This window comes from Lolium rigidum, chromosome 4, assembly GCF_022539505.1.
Source record: "Lolium rigidum isolate FL_2022 chromosome 4, APGP_CSIRO_Lrig_0.1, whole genome shotgun sequence".
Classification (NCBI taxonomy): Eukaryota; Viridiplantae; Streptophyta; class Magnoliopsida; order Poales; family Poaceae; genus Lolium; species Lolium rigidum.
In genome coordinates, this window is record NC_061511.1 from 56,093,879 (window position 1) to 56,107,884 (window position 14,006).

Consider the following 14,006-nt stretch of genomic DNA (forward strand, 5'->3'; position numbering starts at 1 on the left):
CACCAAGGGAGCATACCTGCACATGCAATCCTAGCTTGAAGATCCACATGCCGCACATGTTTGGAGCCCCAAGGTGCCAAGGAAGTAAAGGTGTTTGGGTGGCTTCTACACCTAAACATGATCAATACAAGGGCTAACCTACTCCACAAGCACATCATATCCTCTTAGGAGTTTCCCAGATGCCAAGCCGTAGTGGAGGACCGCTCACACCTCTTCTTCACCTGCTCATCTTCAGCAGCAATATGGACGTAGCTAGGTAAATCCTGCGAAATGCTCATTGCTTCGCAAACATTTGGTCCACACTGCTTCCCAGTAACCTCTCATACATTGAAAGATATGGGACACAAGAAATGCTAAAGTCTTCAGAAGCATAGATCATACACCGGAAAGGACAGTTAGAAACATCCTCTCAGACTTCACTTTATGGTCTCACTGCTTGAAGAATGCGGAACTAAGAGTGGACGCCGATCTATGGCGGAACCATCTCTCCCATTGTAACCTATAAACTCTCTTTGGTGCAATATATTCAGGTGGGGATCCTCTCCCCCCGGTGAAAGCTTCAAAAAAAGACACAGAGTTACAATAGTTCATACAATCAATCAGGACTGGTTCCTCCACACAGGGAGGAGCCAGACCCAGTTACACAACCCCCGCAACTAGAGAAACGACTGAAACTAGCAATCAAATGAGCCACACGATTAGCAGTTCTGTTGACCTTGCAGAAACACACTCCAGGTAGGTCATAAGAGATGTTTTTAACTTCTTGGACGATGCAACCGATCAGGGATTTAGTCTTTTCTCTGGTAGACAGTTACTATAGAACAGCAGAGCATTCTGTTTCTAGTTGGATCGGTTTAGCGGACACAGGCAGAGATACTTTGACACCATCGATACAGGCCAATGTTTCAGCAATTTCTACAGAAGCACACCTTTCAATCAGACTTAAGGCACACATGATCACAACACCCTGGTCATCTCGTACCACAGCTGAGTCATACCAATGCTGGTATGCAGGTTCGTTGTGTGAACAACACGGTGTTGCATCCAAGTTCCAAGATCAAAAATCCCGATGGTTCCTAATCCTAGGTAGTACGTACGTTGTGTGCAAGCCGTTGCATAAGCGATATACGGCTGCAACCTAGCACTACGCCCTAGCTAGCTTATGCTCTTATGAATGGACATACTAGATTTCTGAGAAAATACCTATGGAAGATTAAAGTACCCCTTAAGATAAAGATTTTTATGTGGTTTCTTAGTAATAAGGTTTTACTTACTAAGGATAATTTGATTAAGAGAAAATGGATAGGTTGTCAAAAATGTTGTTTCTGTGATAACAATGAGACGGTTGATCATCTGTTTCTCTCTTGTCCTTTTGCAAAACTGATTTGGAGAATGGTATTTTTTGCTTATAACATTCCTCCTCCAACAAATATTACTAACATGTTTGGTAATTGGTTAAATGGGGTGAATAAGCGAGATAAAGAACATATTCGTATTGGCATTTCTGCACTTTGTTGGTCGATATGGACTAGTAGAAATGATATTGTGTTTAATAAACAGAAGGGAACCAATTTTTTGCAGGTTATTCTTCGTGCGGCGCATTGGATACAACTATGGGCATACCTTCTCCCGGAGGACCAGCGGGATATTATGGATATTGGTTGCAACCAACTATTAGCGGTCGCACGGGACTGCTATTTCCAGGCTACTGGATGGCGGCACATTAAAAGAATCGAAGTTTGAAGATGGATATATTTTGTTTTATTCTCATCTTTGGTTGGCTGGCTACTGTTACAGTTTTAGATGTCTCTGGGTTGTAATAAGGATATTTATTTGAACCTTTGTTTTAATAAAAACATGGTTGTGTGCATCTATTGATGCAGAGGCCGGAGCAATGCTCCCATTTCGAAAAAGCTAGCTTATGCTCTGCCAGGCTCTACATGTTTTGTGTGTGTTTATACCAGGCACTCGGCTTCTTCTCTTCTTTAATAGAAAAAAGAATGCACGATTTGATACCATGGTACAACTACCATGGCAATCATGGCTTAGATGCTTTCAAGCACTTCAATTCTGCCTTAATCAACACATGGGTGTTGGTTGCATTGGAGTAGAGCATCCCTTATTTGTACCTACTTATGATAAATGTTATAATCTGATCAACTCACCATATCTTAAGCCAGGCTAGCCTAAAAGTAAATATCTCCACGAGTCAGAACTTTTTCATTTAGTTCAACCAGAAGCTTGGCGACGGGGTGTTGCATGAAGCCGCCACACACACTTGTGAGAGCTGGCGAGGCCATGCAAGTCTTCCTCTTTCGATCAGCTTTACTTGGAGGCTGGCGATATCTTTTTTTTCAGCTTATTTCATTCGGGCTTGATACAGTTCTATACTTCTATTTCATTTATGTAGCCAACAAGAAGTTCGTAACACGAATATGCTTTGTGTAGGATGGCAAATTAGCAATGATGGCAGTTAAGGCGCCGTGAATTAATTTAGGACTTACTGTAAATTTAAGGGCTCGGGTGATGAGTTCGGTGGCTGCTGAGAAGTTCTGACAAATCGAAAATGGCCGTCACGAGATAATGTAGGCACATGTAAGGTCATTGATCCGACCAACAACAACTCGCCCTTTGCTGCCCAATTTCTCAAGAAATTTACAAGAAGATGCATTTCGGTGGCACTTCCTATGGCCAACTAATTTTCTGCCGCAATGGATCTTGTTGTTGATGTGTTCGGTAGTGCCAATGTTTCACCTCCCCGTCTCCCATTCAGAAGAGATTTTGAGAGGTTCTTTTTAGAGAATTGAGAGGAATTTCTACTACATCGGCACTCTGATATCCCCCTACATCACCCAAAAAGAAAATGAAAAAAAAAACTATCACACTTCGGACGATTTTGTCAGGGAATTGCCACTTTAGAGTTCTTTGACACATAAATCGCATTTCAGGGGTGGTATTCTCGGGATAAGAAGCACTGATTTTGCTGATTAGCCGTGTTAACTGACCGTTTGGGCCCACCTGTCAGGTCTACGTGCTAACTAAAAACCTAACTAACGGTTTAATTTTGCATAAAATACCCTAAAACATTATTTTCTATCACACAGGTCCTCCTCTTTTCTCTACCTCCCCGTACAATTTCCCTTCCACCGGCGAGCTATTCCTCAGCGTCTGCGTGTGCTTCTTGTCGCAATAGTTCATACGCTAGTTATTTGATTCATAGGAACATTTTCTATAAGAACTAATCATATAGAAAACTTGCAATGCAAATTTTATAGAAATAAATATTAGGTCATACGCTAGTTATTTGAATTTATACTATGTTTGACCGTGATGCACTCGATTCAGCCGCATCTCGTGTATTAGCTGCACTTTTTCAATCACACCGTTTGTATTAACTTCACTTTTAAACTACATAGTGTGTTAGTAAAGTTTTGCATGTACATGAACAAGTTTTTTTTTGGTACAACAAAAGAGAAGTTATGTTCCGATAGAATTTAACTAGGCATAATATCCCAATCCCATGATTTTCCTACTACTATGATTTTCTATCTTATGAATCAAAGGAGCCCTAAAACAACATATCTCCTCAAAGTAGATTCTTTTTATCTAGTTCAAAAAAAAACTTGTTCATGTACATGCAAAACTTTACTAACACACTATGTAGTTTAAAAGTGAAGTTAATACAAACGGTGTGATTGAAAAAGTGCAGCTAATACACGAGATGCGGCTGAATCGAGTGCATCACGGTCAAACATCACGGTCAAAGCACAATGGACGGTGACGGAAACACCAACACCCATGCGTGGGTGTACAAAATCCACTCTCTTATATTATATTCCCTCCGTTCATAAAAAGATGTCAACGATTTTTATAAACCCGGATGTATCTGTACATTAAAGAGTATCTAGATACATCTAAACTTAGACAAACTCACGGCATCTTTTTATGGATAGATGTACTACTAGAGTTCGATATCAATTGCACATACTCTCTCCCTCCCATGAAACATGGTATGAGATTTATTAAAATTCAAATGTATCTAGCTACTATTTAGTAACTAATACATTCAAATTTAGACAAATCTCCAACATGTTTTATGGCACAGAGAGCGTGCACTTGAATCAAATGCATGGAAAATACAGTTGAATAAATTCTCATCATTTCAATTCACTTCCCCCTGTATGCATTCATCATTTTCAACTATTTATTAGGGATAAACAAAAGGTGAAGGAAATAGAAGGATCTTTTTTGCTGTAAATATGTCAAAAGTTTCCATCTTCTTAGACAGGATTCTTTGAAAAAGATAAAACACGCTCCATGTTGGAGGTGTAAAATTACAGTGAATCGCAAAATATGCCTACACGGGCCATTTTCGTCACACGGGATCTTCTAAAGAATAGCGAATGCATATTTATTTCGTTTCAGAAAACTGATTGTCTCGTGACCAACAGATTCGAAAGTAACGTGTTATTTTGCTGGCTTGGTTCAAGTTTAGTTTGTTATACATGCATATTTATTGTTGCACTGCTGCTATGCATGCATGCAGATATACATGGAAAACTTTTGTTTGTTATTTACGCCTAAAGAGCTACGTGCGTCATCATTCGACTACACATACTTTCGGGGGAGATTCTTGAAGTTTCTTCCGTCCTCTTACAGGCGATTCTCGAATTTCTTGATTAAGATCTATTCTCTTGATCAGAAACATAGAACCGACCTTGGTTTATTTAGTTTTGAAAGATTGATTGATCTGAATTATGTATGGTCATCTCTGATTATGGACATGTTAGATCGATTGGCTTATGTTGTCAAGTTATCAGCACCTTAAAGATATGAATCAACTTCACCAACCCCGACTTAATCCAATCAACCAAAACCAAGGCATTGCGGAAAGACCATCGACGTGACACGGTTCCCTACAATTCCAAACCTGAACAATTACAAAAACCTAAGCATTTGGATAAAATAAAATGTCAACACCCGGATTTTTAAGTCCAGATGCCTATTATACCATACATCGCAATCCCAGGAATATTGTTTTTTCGAGACATAATAGATTGATATCACAGAACATCATTCATTACAACACCATAATAGTCTTACAACAAAAAAGATCACATGATCTAGTCTCATTACAACACTTGATCTATTGATCAATTACATAACACATAGCGAGAATACGTAGTAGAGGTCCATCTGTTCCACAGGCAACTGTTGACGTCAGGAGTAGTCCTAGTTGTCGTAGACGTCCTGCTGTCCTTCATCCTCGTACTGGGGCTTATCTTCATAGTCTGGCCATTTGAATAGCCAAGGACACAGCCATGAGTACTTTAAAGTACTCGCAAACTAATACTAATGTAAGCACTAACAATTATATCAATGGGGTTTTAAGCTCTAGGTTCATTTGCATAAAGCCAGTTTTATTTTCATAAGCATTTAGTAGACAAAGACTCCTCATTTGCCTAACTTAACTTAAGTGGGAACATTAGTGTCATTCCCACAACTTGGTTGTGATTCAAAGTCAAAGTCACCTTTCAAACTCAAGTCACAAGTCACAAGTCACCATTCATATTTTGGAAAAGTTCTGATGACGGAACAGTATGGCCTTTCCAACTGTCCATGACCGCGGACGCGGCTATTCGAATAGTTTAAACTCTGCAGAGGTCGTACACTTGTGCCACAATAATTGCAATAGTCCGTCAGGGGTAACTGGCCTTGATTTATCGCACTCAGTGCACGAACTACCAATCATAACCTTTCATTTACATACTCTAGTATAGGCACCTCTCCCCATGAGCTTGGCCTCCCGGTGAGAGCAAACCGCCAACCCGGGAACTGCGCAGGGCTTGGGTAGGACATTCACCTCATTTCACGTCATTTCACTTTCAAGGGAGGCGGCCTTGGCATAACCCCTATGACGCTCGTTCAGAGGGAACCCATACTAAAATACATAAGTTTCCAGTTAAGCCTTACCCGGATTCAGGTATTGTGGGGGTACTTGTAAGATTGGAATGGTATCGCATCCGAACCCAACCATCAGTTTTGTAAAATTCACCAAGTCAATCATAAGTCATATTCACCTTCAAAATCTTTCAATAGAATGACTCATCATTCTAAGGTTTTCAAAATCATTGGTTTTCACAAGTCCCCATCTAGAGTAGTCACTTATAGTTTTAGCACTAGCAACTAGTCATGAGGGGTGCTAACTAGCTTATAGCTTTCTAGGCTAAGTGTGATGCTCTTGTACTACTCCATATCTAGACCAAGTGAATCATGAATCAAAAAGTAAACTTTGATAATCAAAAACTTGTAAGGTAAAAACTTGGATATGATCATTAAGCATAAAGTAATGTGTAATGGTGCCTTGCTCTTGTAGAGCTTTGCACTTTGGGTATCTTGCAAGAATATTAGCTTGCCTTGGTTGGGGTAGTGATCAAAGTTCTCTTCTTCTTCTTGGTAGAAATCCTCCTCCTCTTGATAGTCTCCGGTACTAGCGTCTATAAACGAATACGAGGATACAAACACCAATCAATCCTTAAGTAGACTAGTTTAGCCTTAAGGGCTCACTCAAGATGATCTAGCATCATCACTTTGCATTGCTTACCCAAAAATCATGCTAGGGTTTTCTTACTTAGGGTTAGGAAAATAATTTCCTCTCATTGAAATGTGGATTAGGGTTTCTCTTTAGTTTGTAGAAATAATTTCCTCTCATTGAATCTTGTTAAGATTTAATCTCCTCAAATAACAATGTATGGTCACATGTTGACCAAGGTCAACACTTCACACTTATCATTTGAGAAACATGATTTAAATGAGGTTCTATGCCTCATGCAATTTAAATCCTATTTGATTTAATATCCTCAAGTGAGCAAATATGAGACCATGCAACAAGGATCATCACATTACTTCAAACTACTTGGGAAGATGATTTAAATGAGGTGCTACACCTCATAGATTTGAAATATTAAATTTGAAATAGTTTAAATGGGCTAGAATTTGACTACATAGCCAATATTTTGCTCTAGCCCATGATCATATACAGTACCCCTATAATATTTTTACATAAACGATTAGAGTAGTTGAAAAGTGAATTATTAGAGTTGGAATCACCTCAAAATCATTTATGGTTGATTTTATAAATTTATTTGAATTCTGAAAACTCTCTGAATTGTTATTTTTGCTATTCAAATTCTACAACAGATCTTGGTATGAATCCAGTGTGGTTGGATAGGGCTTTTGACAAGCTTTCCATCAATATAAAATTTGTCAAATTTGGTTCAGTAGACTTGACGTTATTTGATTTTGAATAAAGCATCTGCAAGGGTTTTGATTCAAATCGAAAATTCCAAATTCAAAAGTGTGGGCTCGCGCGGGAAGGAAGATGGGCCGAACAGGGAGGAACAGAATGGGCTGGCCCAGCAGTGCTTCTCACGCGGCAGGCCGCCTGACAGGTGGGGCCCCGGCGTCAGTGAGTTTTAAACGCCGAAACGGTAAGCAGTGACGCGAGCCGTCGGATTAAAAGACGATCCAACGACGCACCGTCGTCGTCAACGTCGACGAGAGCCAGGCCTACTGCGGCGAGGGTTTGGGTCCGGTGGCTCACCAGAGCTCCAGCGAGGGGTTGGCGAGGTGCAGGAGGAGGTTGTCGAGGATGGGGAAGCTGCTGGTACAAACGGCGGCTCCAGAGGTGGCGGCAATCGTCGGCTTCTTCTGCAGCACCGCCGCGGGCTCCGGCGAGAAATTGGACGGCTACCGGCTAAATTGGCGAGGGGGAAGTGGTCGAGGTGGCTCAGAAGAAGGAGGGGAGGCGACTAGTGTGGAGATTGGAGGCGGGATCGTCCTTCTTTTATAGGGGCGAGAGGTGGCCTGAGGGGGTGCGGTAGGTCGTCGTCGTCGACGCATCTACAGGGAAGGAAAGGAGGGGGCACTGATGCGGAGACGTTGGCGATGTCATGGCGGTCCTGGGGAGCGTCCTTGGGCGGCAGGGGAAGGACGGAGTTGCTCGGGCGACGTCGTCGTCCTCGCTGTACTGGCGCGGCAGAGGTTGATGATGACGGCGTTGATGTCTACTCACACTTCTTTTCCTGTAGACAGTGTTGGGCCTCCAAGAGAAGAGGTTTGTAGAACAGCATCAAGTTTTCCCTTAAGTGGATCACCCAAGGTTTATCGAACTCAGGGAGGAAGAGGTCAAAGATATCCCTCTCAAGCAACCCTGCAATCACGATACAAGAAGTCTCTTGTGTCCCCAACACACCTAATACACTTGTCGGATGTATAGGTGCACTAGTTCGGCGAAGAGATAGTGAAATACAAGTGGTATGAATGAATATGAGCAGTAGTAACGGCGCGTGAAAATAGCTTGCCGGCGTGCAGTTGATGGTAGTAATATTGCAGGAAGTAAAGATGCAGTAAAACAGTAAATAAACGATGATTGCAGTATTTGGAAACAAGGCCTAGGGATCATACTTTCACTAGTGGACACTCTCAACATTGCAATCATAAAGGAATATAAATAAGCACTTCACTATGCGATTCTGAATTACTCTCTGGCAAGATAACGAACTCTAATTCATCATGTAGGCAAACCTTAAAGATGTATTCCCAAGTACTAATAAACACCCCACGCTGTCACTGTGAGCATTCATAGGAGGTACTAACTGATACGTCTCCGACGTATCGATAATTTCTTATGTTCTATGCCATATTATTGATGATACCTACATGTTTTATGCACACTTTATGTCATATTCGTGCATTTTCTGGAACTAACCTATTAACAAGATGCCGAAGTGCCGGTTCCTCGTTTTCTGCTGTTTTTGGTTTCAGAAATCCTAGTAACGAAATATTCTCGGAATCGGACGAAATCAACGCCCAGGTTCCTATTTTACCCGGAAGCATCCGAACACACGAGAACCGCCGAGAGAAGGGGGCAGGGCCACCACACCACACCCCGCGCGGCCAAGGGGGGGCGTGCCCCCTAGGGTGTGGGCCCCCGGAAGCCCTCCTGCGCCGCCTCTCCGCCTATATAAAGCCCCCGACCTAAAAACCTCGGGGCGTTCGACGAAAACCACGTAAACCTTCCGCAGCCGCCGCCATCGCGAAGCCAAGATCCGGGGGACAGGAGTCTCCGTTCCGGCACCCTGCCGGAGCGGGGAAGTGCCCCGGAAGGCTTCTCCATCGACACCGCTGCCATCTCCACCGCCATCTTCATCACCGCTGCTGCTCCCATGAGGAGGGAGTAGTTCTCCATCGAGGCTCGGGGCTGTACCGGTAGCTATGTGGTTCATCTCTCTCCTATGTGTTTCAATACAATAATCTCATGAGCTGCCTTACATGATTGAGATTCATATGATGATGCTTGTAATCTAGATGTCATTATGCTAGTCAAGTGAGTTTTACTTATGTGATCTCCGGAGACTCCTTGTCCCACGTGTGTAAAGGTGACAGAGTGTGTGCACCGTGTGGGTCTCTTAGGCCATATTTCACGAATACTTACTCAATGTTGAATGGCATAGTGAGGTGCTTATTTATATCTCTTTATGATTGCAACATGTTTTGTATCACAATTTATCTATGTGCTACTCTAGTGATTTGTTATTAAAGTAGTTTATTCCTCCCGCACGTGTGCAAAGGTGACAGTGTGTGCACCGTGTTAGTACTTGGTTTATGCTATGATCATGATCTCTTGTAGATTGCGAAGTTAACTATTGCTATGATAATATTGATGTGATCTATTCCTCCTACATATGCATGAAGGTGACAAGTGTGCATGCTATGCTAGTACTTGGTTTAGTCTTTTGATCTATCTTACACTAAAGGTTACTAAAATATGAGCATTATTGTGGAGCTTGTTAACTCCGGCATTGAGGGTTCGTGTAATCCTACGCAATGTGTTCATCATCCAACAAAAGTGTAGAGTATGCATTTATCTATTCTGTTATGTGATCAATGTTGAGAGTGTCCACTAGTGAAAGTCTAATCCCTAGGCCTTGTTCCTAAATATCGCTATCGCTGCTTGTTTACTCGTTTTATCGCGTTACTACTCGTCGCGTTACTACCGCTGCGTTACTACCGCTTGTTTATCGTCCCGGGCAAAGCACTTTTCCGGGTGTCGTTGCCGTTGCTACTGCTTATTCATACCACCTGTATTTCACTATCTCTTCGCCGAACTAGTGCACCTATTAGGTGTGTTGGGGACACAAGAGACTTCTTGCTTTGTGGTTGCAGGGTTGCATGAGAGGGATATCTTTGACCTCTTCCTCCCCGAGATCGATAAACCTTGGGTGATCCACTTAAGGGAAACTTGCCGCTGTTCTACAAACCTCTGCTCTTGGAGGCCCAACACTGTCTACAAGAATAGAAGCTCCCGTAGACATCAAGCACTTTTCTGGCGCCGTTGCCGGGGAGGAAAGGTAAAAGGCTCTCATACTACGGTTCCAGGTAACAGTACTTTTCTGGCGCCATTGTGTTTGTGCTCGAAGCTATTTCCTTTAGATCCTGCAATTGCATCTTTTTGTTTCTTGTTTACACTAGTTTGGCATAATGTACAAGAGTGAGCTTCTTATTCTATTTCCTGATTTAAAACATGGATTGTTTGATGCGAAAATTAAAAAACCTATGAAATCTTCTTTGCATGCTCGGTAGTAATATTAGTATGAACGCTTTGAACACCATTGTTGATAATGATATAGAAAGTTCTAAGCTTGGGGAAGCTGGTTTTCATGATATTTTTAGTCCCCCAAGCATTGAGGAGAAAATTTTCTTTGATGATACTTTGCCTCCTATTTGTGATGATAATAATAGTGGTCTTTTGGTACAACCTACTATGGAGAGTAAATTTTATTGTGATTATACTATGCCTCCTACACTTGATGAGAATAATAATGATAGCTACTTTGTTGAATTTGCTCCCACCACAACTAATAAAATTGATTATGCTTATGTGGAGAGTAATAATTTTATGCATGAGACTCATGATAAGAAAGCTTTATGTGATGGTTATATTGTTGAGTTTTCTCATGACACTACTGAAAGTTATTATGAGAGAGGAAAATATGGTGGTAGAAATTTTCATGTTACTAAAACACCTCTCTATATGCTGAAATTTTTGAAGTTACACTTGTTTTATCTTTCTATGCTTGTTGCATCATGCTTCATGAATTTGTTTATTTACGAGATTCCTATGCATAGGAAGCATGTTAGACTTAAATGTGTTTTGAATTTGCCTCTTGATGCTCTCTTTTGCTTCAACTACTATTTCTTGCGAGTGCATCATTAAAACTGCTGAGCCCATCTTAATGGCTAAAAAGAAAGAACTTCTTGGGAGATAACCCATGTGTTATTTTGCTACAGTACTTTGTTTTATATTTGTGTCTTGGAAGTTGTTTACTACTGTAGCAACCTCTCCTTATCTTAGTTTTGTGTTTTGTTGTGCCAAGTAAAGTCTTTGATAGTAAAGTAAGTACTAGATTTGGATTACTGCGCAGAAACAGATTTCTTTGCTGTCACGAATCTGGGTCTAATTCTCTGTAGGTAACTCAGAAAATTATGCCAATTTACGTGAGTGATCCTCAGATATGTACGCAACTTTCATTCAATTTGAGCATTTTCATTTGAGCAAGTCTGGTGGCCTAATAAAATCCATCTTTACGGACTGTTCTGTTTTGACAGATTCTGCCTTTTATTTCGCATTGCCTCTTTTGCTATGTTGGATGAATTTCTTTGATCCATTAATGTCCAAGTAGCTTTATGCAATGTCCAGAAGTGTTAAGAATGATTGTGTCACCTCTGAACATGTTAATTTTTATTGTCCACTAACCCTCTAATGAGTTGTTTCGAGTTTGGTGTGGAGGAAGTTTTCAAGGGTCAAGAGAGGAGGATGATATACTACGATCAAGAAGAGTGAAAAGTCTAAGCTTGGGGATGCCCCGGTGGTTCATCCCTGCATATATCAAGAAGACTCAAGCTTCTAAGCTTGGGGATGCCCAAGGCATCCCCTTCTTCATCGATAAATTATCAGGTTCCTTCTCTTGAAACTATATTTTTATTCGGTCACATCTTATGTGCTTTACTTGGAGCGTCTCGTGTGCTTTTGTTTTTGTTTTTGTTTGAATAAATTGGATTACATCATGCTTGTGTGGAGAGAGACACGCTCCGCTGGTTCATATGAACACATGTGTTCTTAGCTCATAATATTCATGGCGAAGTTTCCTCTTCGTTAAATTGTTATATGGTTGGAATTGGAAAATGATACATGTAGTAATTGCTATAATGTCTTGGGTAATGTGATACTTGGCAATTGTTGTGCTCATGTTTAAGCTCTTACATCATATACTTTGCACCTATTAGTGAAGAATACATAGAGCATGCTAAAATTTGGTTTGCATGATTGGTCTCTCTAAAGTCTAGATAATTTCTAGTATTGAGTTTTGAACAACAAGGAAGACGGTGTAGAGTCTTATAATGTTTTCAATATGTCTTTTATGTGAGTTTTGCTGCACCGGTTCATCCTTGTGTTTGTTTCAAATAACCTTGCTAGCCTAAGCCTTGTATCGAGAGGGAATACTTCTCATGCATCCAAAATACTTGAGCCAACCACTATGCCATTTGTGTCCACCATACCTACCTATACTACATGGTATTTTCCCGCCATTCCAAAGTAAATTGCTTGAGTGCTACCTTTAAAATTCCATCATTCACCTTTGCAATATATAGCTCATGGGACAAATAGCTTAAAAACTATTGTGGTATTGAATATGTAATTATGCACTTTATCTCTTATTAAGTTGCTTGTTGTGCGATAACCATGTTTACTCGGGGAACGCCATCAACTCATTGTTGAATTTCATGTGAGTTGCTATGCATGTTCGTCTTGTCCGAAGTAAGGGCGATCTACACTGAGTTGAATGGTTTGAGCATGCATATTGTGAGAGAAGAACATTGGGCCGCTAACTAAAGCCATGATTCATGGTGGAAGTTTCAGTTTTGGACAAACATCCTCAAATCTCTAATGAGAAAAGAATTAATTGTTGTCAAATGCTTAAAGCATTAAAAGAGGAGTCCATTATCTGTTGTCTATGTTGTCCCGGTATGGATGTCTAAGTTGAGAATAATCAAAAGCGAGAAATCCAAATGCGAGCTTGATGGCGTGTATTTCACACGTTCGTTGGGCAACCCCAAGAGGAAGGTATGATGAGCACAGCAGCAAGTTTTCCCTCAGAAAGAAACCAAGGTTTATCGAACCAGGAGGAGCCAAGAAGCACGTTGAAGGTTGATGGCGGCGGGATGTAGTGCGGCGCAACACCGGAGATTCCGGCGCCAACGTGGAACCTGCACAACACAACCAAAGTACTTTGCCCCAACGAAACAGTGAGGTTGTCAATCTCACCGGCTTGCTGTAACAAAGGATTAACCGTATTGTGTGGAAGATGATTGTTTGCAGAGAAAATAGTAAAAACAAGTATTACAGTAGATTGTATTTCAGTAAAGAGAATTGGACCGGGGTCCACAGTTCACTAGAGGTGTCTCTCCCATAAGACGAACAGCATGTTGGGTGAACAAATTACAGTTGGGCAATTGACAAATAAAGAGAGCATGACAATGCACATACATATCATGATGAGTATAGTGAGATTTAATTGGGCATTACGACAAAGTACATAGACCGCCATCCAACCGCATCTATGCCTAAAAAGTCCACCTTCAGAGTTATCATCCGAACCCCTCCAAGTATTAAGTTGCTAACAACAGTACAATTGCATTAAGTATGGTGCGTAATGTAATCAACAACTACATCCTTAGACATAGCATCAATGTTTTATCCCTAGTGGCAACAACGACAACACAACCTTAGAACTTTCTCGTCACTCGTCCCGGTGTCAATGCAGGCATGAACCCACTATCGAGCATAAGTACTCCCTCTTGGAGTTAAAAGCATCTACTTGGCCAGAGCATCTACTAGTAACGGAGAGCATGCAAGATCATAAACAACACATAAGCATAACTTT